Below are 18,720 nucleotides of genomic sequence, written 5' to 3' on the forward strand. Positions count from 1 at the left end.
TATACTAGCAAACAGTCAGTGTACCTAGTGGCATCCTAAACGTGGCTATTGTACTTTTGTCTATTCACACTATTGTAAAGATATTTGCAGCACCTCTGCCTGCATTGCACACTCAAACTCTTTTTAACTAAGCCATTATACTAGCAAACAGTCAGTGTACCTAGTGGCATCCTAAACGTGGCTATTGTACTTTTGTGTAGTCACACTAGTGTAAAGATATTTGCAGCACCTCTGCCTGCATTGCACACTCAAACTCTTTTTAACTAAGCCATTATACTAGCAAGCAGTCAGTGTACCTAGTGGCATCCTAAACGTGGCTATTGTACTTTTGTCTATTCACACTATTGTAAAGATATTTGCAGCACCTCTGCCTGCATTGCACACTCAAACTCTTTTTAACTAAGCCATTATACTAGCAAACAGTCAGTGTACCTAGTGGCATCCTAAACGTGGCTATTGTACTTTTGTCTATTCACACTATTGTAAAGATATTTGCAGCACCTCTGCCTGCATTGCACACTCAAACTCTTTTTAACTAAGCCATTATACTAGCAAACAGTCAGTGTACCTAGTGGCATCCTAAACGTGGCTATTGTACTTTTGTGTAGTCACACTAGTGTAAAGATATTTGCAGCACCTCTGCCTGCATTGCACACTCAAACTCTTTTTAACTAAGCCATTATACTAGCAAACAGTCAGTGTACCTAGTGGCATCCTAAACGTGGCTATTGTACTTTTGTCTATTCACACTATTGTAAAGATATTTGCAGCACCTCTGCCTGCATTACACACTCAAACTCTTTTTAACTAAGCCATTATACTAGCAAACAGTCAGTGTACCTAGTGGCATCCTAAACGTGGCTATTGTACTTTTGTCTATTCACACTATTGTAAAGATATTTTCAGCACCTCTGCCTGCATTGCACACTCAAACTTTTTTTAACTAAGCCATTATACTAGCAAACAGTCAGTGTACCTAGTGGCATCCTAAACGTGGCTATTGTACTTTTGTCTATTCACACTATTGTAAAGATATTTGCAGCACCTCTGCCTGCATTGCACACTCAAACTCTTTTTAACTAAGCCATTATACTAGCAAACAGTCAGTGTACCTAGTGGCATCCTAAACGTGGCTATTGTACTTTTGTCTATTCACACTATTGTAAAGATATTTGCAGCACCTCTGCCTGCATTGCACACTCAAACTCTTTTTAACTAAGCCATTATACTAGCAAACAGTCAGTGTACCTAGTGGCATCCTAAACGTGGCTATTGTACTTTTGTGTAGTCACACTAGTGTAAAGATATTTGCAGCACCTCTGCCTGCATTGCACACTCAAACTCTTTTTAACTAAGCCATTATACTAGCAAACAGTCAGTGTACCTAGTGGCATCCTAAACGTGGCTATTGTACTTTTGTCTATTCACACTATTGTAAAGATATTTGCAGCACCTCTGCCTGCATTACACACTCAAACTCTTTTTAACTAAGCCATTATACTAGCAAACAGTCAGTGTACCTAGTGGCATCCTAAACGTGGCTATTGTACTTTTGTCTATTCACACTATTGTAAAGATATTTTCAGCACCTCTGCCTGCATTGCACACTCAAACTTTTTTTTACTAAGCCATTATACTAGCAAACAGTCAGTGTACCTAGTGGCATCCTAAACGTGGATATTGTACTTTTGTCTATTCACACTATTGTAAAGATATTTGCAGCACCTCTGCCTGCATTGCACACTCAAACTCTTTTTAACTAAGCCATTATACTAGCAAACAGTCAGTGTACCTAGTGGCATCCTAAACGTGGCTATTGTACTTTTGTGTAGTCACACTAGTGTAAAGATATTTGCAGCACCTCTGCCTGCATTGCACACTCAAACTCTTTTTAACTAAGCCATTATACTAGCAAACAGTCAGTGTACCTAGTGGCATCCTAAACGTGGCTATTGTACTTTTGTCTATTCACACTATTGTAAAGATCTTTGCAGCACCTCTGCCTGCATTGCACACTCAAACTCTTTTTAACTAAGCCATTATACTAGCAAACAGTCAGTGTACCTAGTGGCATCCTAAACATGGCTATTGTACTTTTGTCTATTCACATTATTGTAAAGATATTTGCAGCACCTCTGCCTGCATTGCACACTCAAACTCTTTTTAACTAAGCCATTATACTAGCAAACAGTCAGTGTACCTAGTGGCATCCTAAACGTGGCTATTGTACTTTTGTCTATTCACACTATTGTAAAGATATTTTCAGCACCTCTGCCTGCATTGCACACTCAAACTCTTTTTAACTAAGCCATTATACTAGCAAACAGTCAGTGTACCTAGTGGCATCCTAAACGTGGCTATTGTACTTTTGTCTATTCACACTATTGTAAAGATATTTGCAGCACCTCTGCCTGCATTGCACACTCAAACTCTTTTTAACTAAGCCATTATACTAGCAAACAGTCAGTGTACCTAGTGGCATCCTAAACGTGGCTATTGTACTTTTGTGTAGTCACACTAGTGTAAGGATATTTGCAGCACCTCTGCCTGCATTGCACACTCAAACTCTTTTTAACTAAGCCATTATACTAGCAAACAGTCAGTGTACCTAGTGGCATCCTAAACGTGGCTATTGTACTTTTGTCTATTCACACTATTGTAAAGATATTTGCAGCACCTCTGCTTGCATTGCACACTCAAACTCTTTTTAACTAAGCCATTATACTAGCAAACAGTCAGTGTACCTAGTGGCATCCTAAACGTGGCTATTGTACTTTTGTCTATTCACCCTATTGTAAAGATTTTTGCAGCACCTCTGCCTGCATTGCACACTCAAACTCTTTTTAACTAAGCCATTATGCTAGCAAACAGTCAGTGTACCTAGTGGCATCCTAAACGTGGCTATTGTACTTTTGTCTATTCACACTATTGTAAAGATATTTGCAGCACCTCTGCCTGCATTGCACACTCAAACTCTTTTTAACTAAGCCATTATACTAGCAGTCAGTGTACCTAGTGGCATCCTAAACGTGGCTATTGTACTTTTGTCTATTCACACTTTTGTAAAGATATTTGCAGCACCTCTGCCTGCATTGCACACTCAAACTCTTTTTAACTAAGCCATTATACTAGCAAACAGTCAGTGTACCTAGTGGCATCCTAAACGTGGCTATTGTACTTTTGTGTAGACACACTAGTGTAAAGATATTTGCAGCACCTCTGCCTGCATTGCACACTCAAACTCTTTTTAACTAAGCCATTATACTAGCAAACAGTCAGTGTACCTAGTGGCATCCTAAACGTGGCTATTGTACTTTTGTCTATTCACACTATTGTAAAGATATTTGCAGCACCTCTGTCTGCATTACACACTCAAACTCTTTTTAACTAAGCCATTATACTAGCAAACAGTCAGTGTACCTAGTGGCATCCTAAACGTGGCTATTGTACTTTTGTCTATTCACACTATTGTAAAGATATTTGCAGCACCTCTGCCTGCATTGCACACTCAAACTCTTTTAACTAAGCCATTATACTAGCAAACAGTCAGTGTACCTAGTGGCATCCTAAACGTGGCTATTGTACCTTTGTCTATTCACACTATTGTAAAGATATTTGCAGCACCTCTGCCTGCATTGCACACTCAAACTCTTTTTAACTAAGCCATTATACTAGCAAACAGTCAGTGTACCTAGTGGCATCCTAAACGTGGCTATTGTACTTTTGTGTAGTCACACTAGTGTAAAGATATTTGCAGCACCTCTGCCTGCATTGCACACTCAAACTCTTTTTAACTAAGCCATTATACTAGCAAAGAGTCAGTGTACCTAGTGGCATCCTAAACGTGGCTATTGTACTTTTGTCTATTCACACTATTGTAAAGATATTTGCAGCACCTCTGCCTGCATTGCACACTCAAACTCTTTTTAACTAAGCCATTATACTAGCAAGCAGTCAGTGTACCTAGTGGCATCCTAAACGTGGCTATTGTACTTTTGTCTATTCACACTATTGTAAAGATATTTGCAGCACCTCTGCCTGCATTGCACACTCAAACTCTTTTTAACTAAGCCATTATGCTAGCAAACAGTCAGTGTACCTAGTGGCATCCTAAACGTAGCTATTGTACTTTTGTCTATTTACACTATTGTAAAGATATTTGCAGCACCTCTGCCTGCATTGCACACTCAAACTCTTTTTAACTAAGCCATTATACTAGCAAACAGTCAGTGTACCTAGTGGCATCCTAAACGTGGCTATTGTACTTTTGTCATTCACACTATTGTAAAGATATTTGCAGCACCTCTGCCTGCATTGCACACTCAAACTCTTTTTAACTAAGCCATTATACTAGCAAACAGTCAGTGTACCTAGTGGCATCCTAAACGTGGCTATTGTACTTTTGTCTATTCACACTATTGTAAAGATATTTGCAGCACCTCTGCCTGCATTGCACACTCAAACTCTTTTTAACTAAGCCATTATACTAGCAAACAGTCAGTGTACCTAGTGGCATCCTAAATGTGGCTATTGTACTTTTGTGCAGTCACACTAGTGTAAAGATATTTGCAGCACCTCTGCCTGCATTGCACACTCAAACTCTTTTTAACTAAGCCATTATACTAGCAATCAGTCAGTGTACCTAGTGGCATCCTAAACGTGGCTATTGTACTTTTGTCTATTCACACTATTGTAAAGATATTTGCAGCACCTCTGCCTGCATTGCACACTCAAACTCTTTTTAACTAAGCCATTATACTAGCAAACAGTCAGTGTACCTAGTGGCATCCTAAACGTGGCTATTGTACTTTTGTCTATTCACACTATTGTAAAGATATTTGCAGCACCTCTGCCTGCATTGCACACTCAAACTCTTTTTAACTAAGCCATTATACTAGCAAACAGTCAGTGTACCTAGTGGCATCCTAAACGTGGCTATTGTACTTTTGTCTATTCACACTATTGTAAAGATATTTGCAGCACCTCTGCCTGCATTGCACACTCAAACTCTTTTTAACTAAGCCATTATACTAGCAAACAGTCAGTGTACCTAGTGGCATCCTAAACGTGGCTATTGTACTTTTGTGTAGTCACACTAGTGTAAAGATATTTGCAGCACCTCTGCCTGCATTGCACACTCAAACTCTTTTTAACTAAGCCAATATACTAGCAAACAGTCAGTGTACCTAGTGGCATCCTAAACGTGGCTATTGTACTTTTGTCTATTCACACTATTGTAAAGATATTTGCAGCACCTCTGCCTGCATTGCACACTCAAACTCTTTTTAACGAAGCCATTATACTAGCAAACAGTCAGTGTACCTAGTGGCATCCTAAACGTGGCTATTGTACTTTTGTCTATTCACACTATTGTAAAGATATTTTCAGCACCTCTGCCTGCATTGCACACTCAAACTTTTTTTAACTAAGCCATTATACTAGCAAACAGTCAGTGTACCTAGTGGCATCCTAAACGTGGCTATTGTATTTTTGTCTATTCACACTATTGTAAAGATATTTGCAGCACCTCTGCCTGCATTGCACACTCAAACTCTTTTTAACTAAGCCATTATACTAGCAAAGAGTCAGTGTACCTAGTGGCATCCTAAACGTGGCTATTGTACTTTTGTCTATTCACACTATTGTAAAGATATTTGCAGCACCTCTGCCTGCATTGCACACTCAAACTCTTTTTAACTAAGCCATTATACTAGCAAACAGTCAGTGTACCTAGTGGCATCCTAAACGTGGCTATTGTACTTTTGTCTATTCACACTATTGTAAAGATATTTGCAGCACCTCTGCCTGCATTGCACACTCAAACTCTTTTTAACTAAGCCATTATACTAGCAAACAGTCAGTGTACCTAGTGGCATCCTAAACGTGGCTATTGTACTTTTGTCTATTCACACTATTGTAAAGATATTTGCAGCACCTCTGCCTGCATTGCACACTCAAACTCTTTTTAACTAAGCCATTATACTAGCAAACAGTCAGTGTACCTAGTGGCATCCTAAACGTGGCTATTGTACTTTTGTCTATTCACAGTATTGTAAAGATATTTGCAGCACCTCTGCCTGCATTGCACACTCAAACTCTTTTTAACTAAGCCATTATACTAGCAAAGAGTCAGTGTACCTAGTGGCATCCTAAACGTGGCTATTGTACTTTTGTCTATTCACACTATTGTAAAGATATTTGCAGCACCTCTGCCTGCATTGCACACTCAAACTCTTTTTAACTAAGCCATTATACTAGCAAACAGTCAGTGTACCTAGTGGCATCCTAAACGTGGCTATTGTACTTTTGTGTAGTCACACTATTGTAAAGATATTTGCAGCACCTCTGCCTGCATTGCACACTCAAACTCTTTTTAAGTAAGCCATTATACTAGCAAACAGTCAGAGTACCTAGTGGCATCCTAAACGTGGCTATTGTACTTTTGTCTATTCACACTATTGTAAAGATATTTGCAGCACCTCTGCCTGCATTGCACACTCAAACTCTTTTTAACTAAGCCATTATACTAGCAAACAGTCAGTGTACCTAGTGGCATCCTAAACGTGGCTATTGTACTTTTGTCTATTCACAGTATTGTAAAGATATTTGCAGCACCTCTGCCTGCATTGCACACTCAAACTCTTTTTAACTAAGCCATTATACTAGCAAAGAGTCAGTGTACCTAGTGGCATCCTAAACGTGGCTATTGTACTTTTGTCTATTCACACTATTGTAAAGATATTTGCAGCACCTCTGCCTGCATTGCACACTCAAACTCTTTTTAACTAAGCCATTATACTAGCAAACAGTCAGTGTACCTAGTGGCATCCTAAACGTGGCTATTGTACTTTTGTGTAGTCACACTATTGTAAAGATATTTGCAGCACCTCTGCCTGCATTGCACACTCAAACTCTTTTTAAGTAAGCCATTATACTAGCAAACAGTCAGAGTACCTAGTGGCATCCTAAACGTGGCTATTGTACTTTTGTCTATTCACACTATTGTAAAGATATTTGCAGCACCTCTGCCTGCATTGCACACTCAAACTCTTTTTAACTAAGCCATTATACTAGCAAACAGTCAGTGTACCTAGTGGCATCCTAAACGTGGCTATTGTACTTTTGTCTATTCATACTATTGTAAAGATATTTGCAGCACCTCTGCCTGCATTGCACACTCAAACTCTTTTTAACTAAGCCATTATACTAGCAAAGAGTCAGTGTACCTAGTGGCATCCTAAACGTGGCTATTGTACTTTTGTCTATTCACACTATTGTAAAGATATTTGCAGCACCTCTGCCTGCATTGCACACTCAAACTCTTTTTAACTAAGCCATTATACTAGCAAACAGTCAGTGTACCTAGTGGCATCCTAAACGTGGCTATTGTACTTTTGTGTAGTCACACTATTGTAAAGATATTTGCAGCACCTCTGCCTGCATTGCACACTCAAACTCTTTTTAACTAAGCCATTATACTAGCAAACAGTCAGAGTACCTAGTGGCATCCTAAACGTGGCTATTGTACTTTTGTCTATTCACACTATTGTAAAGATATTTGCAGCACCTCTGCCTGCATTGCACACTCAAACTCATTTTAACTAAGCCATTATACTAGCAAACAGTCAGTGTACCTAGTGGCATCCTAAACGTGGCTATTGTACTTTTGTCTATTCACACTATTGTAAAGATATTTGCAGCACCTCTGCCTGCATTGCACACTCAAACTCTTTTTAACTAAGCCATTATACTAGCAAACAGTCAGTGTACCTAGTGGCATCCTAAACGTGGCTATTGTACTTTTGTGTAGTCACACTAGTGTAAAGATATTTGCAGCACCTCTGCCTGCATTGCACACTCAAACTCTTTTTAACTAAGCCATTATACTAGCAAGCAGTCAGTGTACCTAGTGGCATCCTAAACGTGGCTATTGTACTTTTGTCTATTCACACTATTGTAAAGATATTTGCAGCACCTCTGCCTGCATTGCACACTCAAACTCTTTTTAACTAAGCCATTATACTAGCAAACAGTCAGTGTACCTAGTGGCATCCTAAACGTGGCTATTGTACTTTTGTCTATTCACACTATTGTAAAGATATTTGCAGCACCTCTGCCTGCATTGCACACTCAAACTCTTTTTAACTAAGCCATTATACTAGCAAACAGTCAGTGTACCTAGTGGCATCCTAAACGTGGCTATTGTACTTTTGTGTAGTCACACTAGTGTAAAGATATTTGCAGCACCTCTGCCTGCATTGCACACTCAAACTCTTTTTAACTAAGCCATTATACTAGCAAACAGTCAGTGTACCTAGTGGCATCCTAAACGTGGCTATTGTACTTTTGTCTATTCACACTATTGTAAAGATATTTGCAGCACCTCTGCCTGCATTACACACTCAAACTCTTTTTAACTAAGCCATTATACTAGCAAACAGTCAGTGTACCTAGTGGCATCCTAAACGTGGCTATTGTACTTTTGTCTATTCACACTATTGTAAAGATATTTTCAGCACCTCTGCCTGCATTGCACACTCAAACTTTTTTTAACTAAGCCATTATACTAGCAAACAGTCAGTGTACCTAGTGGCATCCTAAACGTGGCTATTGTACTTTTGTCTATTCACACTATTGTAAAGATATTTGCAGCACCTCTGCCTGCATTGCACACTCAAACTCTTTTTAACTAAGCCATTATACTAGCAAACAGTCAGTGTACCTAGTGGCATCCTAAACGTGGCTATTGTACTTTTGTCTATTCACACTATTGTAAAGATATTTGCAGCACCTCTGCCTGCATTGCACACTCAAACTCTTTTTAACTAAGCCATTATACTAGCAAACAGTCAGTGTACCTAGTGGCATCCTAAATGTGGATATTGTACTTTTGTCTATTCACACTATTGTAAAGATATTTGCAGCACCTCTGCCTGCATTGCACACTCAAACTCTTTTTAACTAAGCCATTATACTAGCAAACAGTCAGTGTACCTAGTGGCATCCTAAACGTGGCTATTGTACTTTTGTGTAGTCACACTAGTGTAAAGATATTTGCAGCACCTCTGCCTGCATTGCACACTCAAACTCTTTTTAACTAAGCCATTATACTAGCAAACAGTCAGTGTACCTAGTGGCATCCTAAACGTGGCTATTGTACTTTTGTCTATTCACACTATTGTAAAGATCTTTGCAGCACCTCTGCCTGCATTGCACACTCAAACTCTTTTTAACTAAGCCATTATACTAGCAAACAGTCAGTGTACCTAGTGGCATCCTAAACATGGCTATTGTACTTTTGTCTATTCACACTATTGTAAAGATATTTGCAGCACCTCTGCCTGCATTGCACACTCAAACTCTTTTTAACTAAGCCATTATACTAGCAAACAGTCAGTGTACCTAGTGGCATCCTAAACGTGGCTATTGTACTTTTGTCTATTCACACTATTGTAAAGATATTTGCAGCACCTCTGCCTGCATTGCACACTCAAACTCTTTTTAACTAAGCCATTATACTAGCAAACAGTCAGTGTACCTAGTGGCATCCTAAACGTGGCTATTGTACTTTTGTCTATTCACACTATTGTAAAGATATTTGCAGCACCTCTGCCTGCATTGCACACTCAAACTCTTTTTAACTAAGCCATTATACTAGCAAACAGTCAGTGTACCTAGTGGCATCCTAAACGTGGCTATTGTACTTTTGTGTAGTCACACTAGTGTAAGGATATTTGCAGCACCTCTGCCTGCATTGCACACTCAAACTCTTTTTAACTAAGCCATTATACTAGCAAACAGTCAGTGTACCTAGTGGCATCCTAAACGTGGCTATTGTACTTTTGTCTATTCACACTATTGTAAAGATATTTGCAGCACCTCTGCCTGCATTGCACACTCAAACTCTTTTTAACTAAGCCATTATACTAGCAAACAGTCAGTGTACCTAGTGGCATCCTAAACGTGGCTATTGTACTTTTGTCTATTCACCCTATTGTAAAGATTTTTGCAGCACCTCTGCCTGCATTGCACACTCAAACTCTTTTTAACTAAGCCATTATGCTAGCAAACAGTCAGTGTACCTAGTGGCATCCTAAACGTGGCTATTGTACTTTTGTCTATTCACACTATTGTAAAGATATTTGCAGCACCTATGCCTGCATTGCACACTCAAACTCTTTTTAACTAAGCCATTATACTAGCAGTCAGTGTACCTAGTGGCATCCTAAACGTGGCTATTGTACTTTTGTCTATTCACACTTTTGTAAAGATATTTGCAGCACCTCTGCCTGCATTGCACACTCAAACTCTTTTTAACTAAGCCATTATACTAGCAAACAGTCAGTGTACCTAGTGGCATCCTAAACGTGGCTATTGTACTTTTGTGTAGACACACTAGTGTAAAGATATTTGCAGCACCTCTGCCTGCATTGCACACTCAAACTCTTTTTAACTAAGCCATTATACTAGCAAACAGTCAGTGTACCTAGTGGCATCCTAAACGTGGCTATTGTACTTTTGTCTATTCACACTATTGTAAAGATATTTGCAGCACCTCTGTCTGCATTACACACTCAAACTCTTTTTAACTAAGCCATTATACTAGCAAACAGTCAGTGTACCTAGTGGCATCCTAAACGTGGCTATTGTACTTTTGTCTATTCACACTATTGTAAAGATATTTGCAGCACCTCTGCCTGCATTGCACAGTCAAACTCTTTTAACTAAGCCATTATACTAGCAAACAGTCAGTGTACCTAGTGGCATCCTAAACGTGGCTATTGTACTTTTGTCTATTCACACTATTGTAAAGATATTTGCAGCACCTCTGCCTGCATTGCACACTCAAACTCTTTTTAACTAAGCCATTATACTAGCAAACAGTCAGTGTACCTAGTGGCATCCTAAACGTGGCTATTGTACTTTTGTGTAGTCACACTAGTGTAAAGATATTTGCAGCACCTCTGCCTGCATTGCACACTCAAACTCTTTTTAACTAAGCCATTATACTAGCAAACAGTCAGTGTACCTAGTGGCATCCTAAACGTGGCTATTGTACTTTTGTCTATTCACACTATTGTAAAGATATTTGCAGCACCTCTGCCTGCATTGCACACTCAAACTCTTTTTAACTAAGCCATTATACTAGCAAGCAGTCAGTGTACCTAGTGGCATCCTAAACGTGGCTATTGTACTTTTGTCTATTCACACTATTGTAAAGATATTTGCAGCACCTCTGCCTGCATTGCACACTCAAACTCTTTTTAACTAAGCCATTATGCTAGCAAACAGTCAGTGTACCTAGTGGCATCCTAAACGTAGCTATTGTACTTTTGTCTATTTACACTATTGTAAAGATATTTGCAGCACCTCTGCCTGCATTGCACACTCAAACTCTTTTTAACTAAGCCATTATACTAGCAAACAGTCAGTGTACCTAGTGGCATCCTAAACGTGGCTATTGTACTTTTGTCATTCACACTATTGTAAAGATATTTGCAGCACCTCTGCCTGCATTGCACACTCAAACTCTTTTTAACTAAGCCATTATACTAGCAAACAGTCAGTGTACCTAGTGGCATCCTAAACGTGGCTATTGTACTTTTGTCTATTCACACTATTGTAAAGATATTTGCAGCACCTCTGCCTGCATTGCACACTCAAACTCTTTTTAACTAAGCCATTATACTAGCAAACAGTCAGTGTACCTAGTGGCATCCTAAATGTGGCTATTGTACTTTTGTGCAGTCACACTAGTGTAAAGATATTTGCAGCACCCCTGCCTGCATTGCACACTCAAACTCTTTTTAACTAAGCCATTATACTAGCAATCAGTCAGTGTACCTAGTGGCATCCTAAACGTGGCTATTGTACTTTTGTCTATTCACACTATTGTAAAGATATTTGCAGCACCTCTGCCTGCATTGCACACTCAAACTCTTTTTAACTAAGCCATTATACTAGCAAACAGTCAGTGTACCTAGTGGCATCCTAAACGTGGCTATTGTACTTTTGTCTATTCACACTATTGTAAAGATATTTGCAGCACCTCTGCCTGCATTGCACACTCAAACTCTTTTTAACTAAGCCATTATACTAGCAAACAGTCAGTGTACCTAGTGGCATCCTAAACATGGCTATTGTACTTTTGTCTATTCACACTATTGTAAAGATATTTGCAGCACCTCTGCCTGCATTGCACACTCAAACTCTTTTTAACTAAGCCATTATACTAGCAAACAGTCAGTGTACCTAGTGGCATCCTAAACGTGGCTATTGTACTTTTGTGTAGTCACACTAGTGTAAAGATATTTGCAGCACCTCTGCCTGCATTGCACACTCAAACTCTTTTTAACTAAGCCAATATACTAGCAAACAGTCAGTGTACCTAGTGGCATCCTAAACGTGGCTATTGTACTTTTGTCTATTCACACTATTGTAAAGATATTTGCAGCACCTCTGCCTGCATTGCACACTCAAACTCTTTTTAACGAAGCCATTATACTAGCAAACAGTCAGTGTACCTAGTGGCATCCTAAACGTGGCTATTGTACTTTTGTCTATTCACACTATTGTAAAGATATTTTCAGCACCTCTGCCTGCATTGCACACTCAAACTTTTTTTAACTAAGCCATTATACTAGCAAACAGTCAGTGTACCTAGTGGCATCCTAAACGTGGCTATTGTACTTTTGTCTATTCACACTATTGTAAAGATATTTGCAGCACCTCTGCCTGCATTGCACACTCAAACTCTTTTTAACTAAGCCATTATACTAGCAAACAGTCAGTGTACCTAGTGGCATCCTAAACGTGGCTATTGTACTTTTGTCTATTCACACTATTGTAAAGATATTTGCAGCACCTCTGCCTGCATTGCACGCTGAAACTCTTTTTAACTAAGCCATTATACTATCAAACAGTCAGTGTACCTAGTGGCATCCTAAACGTGGCTATTGTACTTTTGTCTATTCACTCTATTGTAAAGATATTTGCAGCACCTCTGCCTGCATTGCACACTCAAACTTTTTTTAACTAAGCCATTATACTAGCAAACAGTCAGTGTACCTAGTGGCATCCTAAACGTGGCTATTGTACTTTTGTCTATTCACACTATTGTAAAGATATTTGCAGCACCTCTGCCTGCATTGCACACTCAAACTCTTTTTAACTAAGCCATTATACTAGCAAACAGTCAGTGTACCTAGTGGCATCCTAAACGTGGCTATTGTACTTTTGTCTATTCACACTATTGTAAAGATATTTGCAGCACCTCTGCCTGCATTGCACACTCAAACTCTTTTTAACTAAGCCATTATACTAGCAAACAGTCAGTGTACCTAGTGGCATCCTAAACGTGGCTATTGTACTTTTGTGTAGTCACACTAGTGTAAAGATATTTGCAGCACCTCTGCCTGCATTGCACACTCAAACTCTTTTTAACTAAGCCATTATACTAGCAGTCAGTGTACCTAGTGGCATCCTAAACGTGGCTATTGTACTTTTGTGTAGTCACACTAGTGTAAAGATATTTGCAGCACCTCTGCCTGCATTGCACACTCAAACTTTTTTTAACTAAGCCATTATACTAGCAAAAAGTCAGTGTACCTAGTGGCATCCTAAACGTGGCTATTGTACTTTTGTCTATTCACACTATTGTAAAGATATTTGCAGCACCTCTGCCTGCATTGCACACTCAAACTCTTTTTAACTAAGCCATTATACTAGCAAAGTCAGTGTACCTAGTGGCATCCTAAACGTGGCTATTGTACTTTTGTGTAGTCACACTAGTGTAAAGATATTTGCAGCACCTCTGCCTGCATTGCACACTCAAACTTTTTTTTAACTAAGCCATTATACTAGCAAACAGTCAGTGTACCTAGTGGCATCCTAAACGTGGCTATTGTACTTTTGTCTATTCACACTATTGTAAAGATATTTGCAGCACCTCTGCCTGCATTGCACACTCAAACTCTTTTTAACTAAGCCATTATACTAGCAAACAGTCAGTGTACCTAGTGGCATACAAGAAGTGGCTGTTGTACTCCATTAGTGCCCCACTGGTGCAAATCTATGTGCAGCACCTGTGCAGGACACCCTCCTGCTCTGTTTTTAATAAGCTATAATGATAGCAAAAAATACTGCCATTTAGTGGCATCATAGAACTGGCTGTTGTATTCCATTAGTGCCCCACTGGTGCCAAGCTATTTATAGCACCTCTACATGACACCCTCATGCACATTTTGCTATGCTAATGTTATAGCAAACTCATGGAATTCATTGCTGCATTTGATAATTCGGAGGGATAGAAAGTCAGGCTTCCTTTAGCTTTTCCTTCTGTTCATAGACAGCATCTCCAAGAGCAATTTCCCCTCCACGTCTAAGTGTGGAGAGGCAGCTAGTGCGCATGCGTGTGCCGATTTACCCCAGCTGCAGCCTAATTACAGTGTTTCGCCTAGTGAGTATGCTCAGCCTGACTGTGCTATTCCTGACGCTAAGTCTTCATTTCGGGATACAGCGCATGCTCCCACACTAAGTGTGAAAAGCACAGGTGCTTGCATTCCGTGCCGGGTCTAAGTCCTGTTTTGTGCCTAGACATCATGCTAAAGCTGATAGTCTTTTTTCAGAGACTGTATTTCATGCTACTGAGCATGCTCAGGCACTTACTGCATCAGAGACTAGGTCCGGTAATGAACTCTTTGGCCCTGCCCCTGATGTGGGGGTCCCATGTAGACCACAGGGCATCAGGTGTCCTCCCAAATGGCTTGCAGAGGCCCACCCCTATGACTTGTCACCGCATTATTGATGGTCAGACGATGACTGTTGAGGTGTTTGGGTCATTGCAGCCACGAGGTCATCATTGAAGTTGCGGTTCCAAATAGGACGCTAGTTATGCCACTCATGACGTGTCACTCTACTTTTGTCTCCAGGAGGTGCATTGTGGTTCACCCTGGTTTGGGGCGGACCCAGGTTATAAAAGGGGCTGGAGACAACAAGGAGGTGCGCAGTCTTCTATTATGCTCCGAAAGAGCACACCTCCATGTGTTGAACCCATTGCGGCTTTAGGCCAGAGGTAGGCAAGGATAGGGTGTCGATGCAGGCCACCACCACAGTTGGTAACGCAGAACGGTTAAGACCAGCTCCTGTCCTACCAGTCCTGCTTGTGCAGCCCAGTGGCATTAACAGGCCTGCTGCTGATGCGCCTGCTGTCCACAGGTGTGCCCCTACGCACACGGTCAGCGTACTCAATGGCCCCTGTGTTGTTAACAGGGAGTTCCTGGGCTGGGTGGGCATGTGGACCCTGTGACGCTAACAGGGCTCACAGTCTCCAGATCCGAATGGCGTCTAACTCGGTTCAGGCTACTATTAGTTTCATAGCCACACAGCTCTGTATCCTCCACCAAACCTTCCAGTTGCCAACCTCTCCTTTTCCAACTGGGAGCACGGTGGACACTGACTGCTGATGGGGATATATACCTTTCTCTTTCTTTTCTTATTAATTTTCGTTATATAGCGGTAACATAGTATATACCACTTTATCCAAATCTGCCAGTCCCACTGTAACAGATGGTTTTTCTTCAGCAAATGTTACTGTTGCTTAACCACCAAATCCACGGACCAAAACTTTTTTCCCCTTTCCAACACACCTGTTCCCCTTTCCACCAGCATCTGTCCTTTTTCAACTCATTTTGGTATATGACCAAAAGTGCAACTCTGCAGGGACACCGTACTCAACGCCATCTCAGCACAGCAGCCAGCCCTCGGTCCCTCAGATGTGGACAAGTAAAAGACCATTTCCTCCTATCCATGACAAAGCGTTGAGATTCACTCTGTGCAGCACTGGTGTTTAGTGGAAAAGTAGATCTAAGATTGCGTACCACATTCTGCAGATACTCCTGTATACGTGCTTCCATTTCTATGGCAGGAATTATTTTGCCAAATTTTGTCTTGTACCGGGGATCTAACAGTGTGGCAACCCAGTATTCTGGATTACTTTGAATTCGTACAATCCGAGGGTCATGTTGTAGGTAGTGCAGCAAGAAGGCGCTCATGTGTCTTGTGCATCCAGGAGGACCAAGTCCTTGGTGTGTTGGTGGCAGAGAGGTGAGAATCGTGCCTCCTTCCTCTGCCCTCTCCCCACAACCTCGCACAACCGAAATGTGAGCAAGCTCTCACTCATCTGCTGAGTCTTCCATGCCCATCGCCATTTCGTCCTCCATTTCTTCATGGGCTCCTGCACCTTCTTCAACACTTTTTGCTGATACTATGCGCCCTTGTTAATCCCTCTCCCTCACCATGACTGCCGCATAGGTGCCGCTGACCATCTGGACCTCGTAGATCTTGTTATCCCTTCCGCATATGACTCCTCCTGTACTTCCTCCCCTTCCTCTTGTCCCAACACCTGACTCCGAATAATAATTACAGTGTGCTCCATCATGTAGATGACCAGAATTGTCACCCTGAGAATGACATTGCCAGTGCTAAACATCTTCGTCGACATTTGTAAACTGTGTAGCAGGGTGCATAGGTCCTTGATCTGACACCACTCCAGCAGCGTGATCTGCACCACCTCTGGATCAAGTTATCCCAGGCTATATGTCATAACGTATTGCAGCAGGGTTCGGCGGTGCTGCCACAAACGCTGCAACATCTGCAGGTTCAAATTCCTGCGTGTGGGCATATCGCATTTCAGGCGTTTAACCACCAGACCTAAAGACTTCTGTAGCGACGAAAGTTGTTGAGCTGCTGTATGCGCACGATGGAAGTGAGCACATAGCGAGCGTGCACGCTGCACAAGGCCATGTAGGCCGTGATGGTGTTTTAAAAATTGCTGTAGAATTAGGTTCAACACGTGAGCCATACAAGGCACGCGTGTCACATTGCCCTGACGATGGCCCGCAGCCAGGTTTGCATCATTGCCGCACACGGCTGTTAAGTCACCAACGGAGTCCGCTCCGTCAATTTATACTCCGGTCGCCAGGTGACAACGTGTTCCTTTCATGAATAGTGCTGATGATGGGAGAGGAGTCGATGCCAGTGGCGCAGGTGGACGCAGGTTATGCTCACCCACTGGGCTGCATTACCTTGACAGATGCAGAATCTCTGGCTGAATGTAGCTGGTGGGTATCTCACAGATGAAATACCATCATTCAGCTACAACCAATGGGAAGACACCACACCCTTTTTTATGCCCATCCTGTCTGCAGACCACTGCCAGACATAGCTCTGCTTTTACCCCCAGTTCAGTTTTATGATTTTGTGTGCTTGTTACCTGACTACTTTTCCTGCTTGCTGTTTATGTACCTTTTTGGCCGATCCGCATTTCACCTCTGCTTGTTTTCTGATTAAGTCCTGGCCGTCCCATTCTGTTCCTGTTCCTCAATTAATGTTTTGACCCTGCCTGACTACTATTCTCTGGAACTGCAGCCTTCCACAGGTAATAATCACCTTGGGCCCTGTGCAATTCCTAATCCCTGTATAGGGGTTAAAGGGTTTCAGGGTTCTAGGGGTCCTGCTTGGTGAGTGGCTTCCCTCTAGCCTATCATTTACAGCCCATCTGAGTGTGTGGATCAAGGAAGGCGTTACACCGTGCTCTCTGCAGAAGGCCATGTGGGCCAGGATAGTGCTTTAAAAATTGCTGGACAACCAGGTTCAACACGTGAACCACACAAGGCATGTGTGTCACATTGTCACAGCGAAGGGCCGCACCCATGTTTGCATCATTGTCGCACCCGGCCTTCCCTGGCTGCTGGTTGAGTGGAGACAACCATTGATGAAACTCGGTCTCCAGAGCTAACCGTCCACAACTTCTCAGCGGTGTGACTCACATTTCCCATACATTTCAAAGTAAAACTTTGACCGCCTGATGGCATTGAGCTCTGCTTCCAGCATAGTAAGGAGGTGTGTGGTAGTCCTTGTGCGCAGTTACAAGGAAGGGTGGCCTGACCACACAGGGTTTGCGCCAAGGTGGAGGACCCACACGAGGTTGAAGAGGCAGAAGCAGTGTATTAACTTCTACATACAGAAGAAGGATTGAAACAACTCGTGGGGACGGCAAGACTTGTACAGCAGACCCTTCTCCATCACTCCCCACAGTAACCCATTGCCCAGTAAGCGACATGTAACGCCCCTGTCCATGCTTACTGGGCCAATTATCTGTGGTGAAAAGCACCCTGTCACACAGAGTTTCTCAAGGAATCAGTGATGTTTAGTGCGACATGCTGGTGTAGCGCGTGCACGCCTTTGTTGGAGAAGGAGTGGCGCCTGGGCATCGGCTCTTGGGGCACTGCGATGGGCATAAGGTCTCGAAAATCCTCGGTTAAAAAGGTTGGAAAGGCAGCATTTTGGTAGCCAACAGTTTCCAGATGCTGAAAGTCAACCTCTAAGCCATGTCATGCCCTTCTAAAAGCATGTAAAACACAGCGCGGGGACTCCAACCACAGTCTCCCTCATTTCCACTAACTGGGCCACACACACCCCACTTGACTGGCATCGGTTGAGCCCCCTTTTGAAAAAGAAAAAGATGCTTTGCATGAAGCACTCTCAAAAATACGCGTGCCTTTCCCGTCCCCTGGCTGACCCAGGCTAAGAAAAGTCCTCTGAGAGCCATGACTTGTTCATCTTGGTTCTTTTAGAAACACAGCGAGGGGACTCCAAGCACAGTGTCCCTCGTTTCCACTAACTGGGCCACAGACACCCCACTTGCCTGGCATCGGTTGA

This window comes from Anomaloglossus baeobatrachus, chromosome 4 (genome assembly GCF_048569485.1).
Source record: "Anomaloglossus baeobatrachus isolate aAnoBae1 chromosome 4, aAnoBae1.hap1, whole genome shotgun sequence".
NCBI classification, from domain to species: Eukaryota; Metazoa; Chordata; class Amphibia; order Anura; family Aromobatidae; genus Anomaloglossus; species Anomaloglossus baeobatrachus.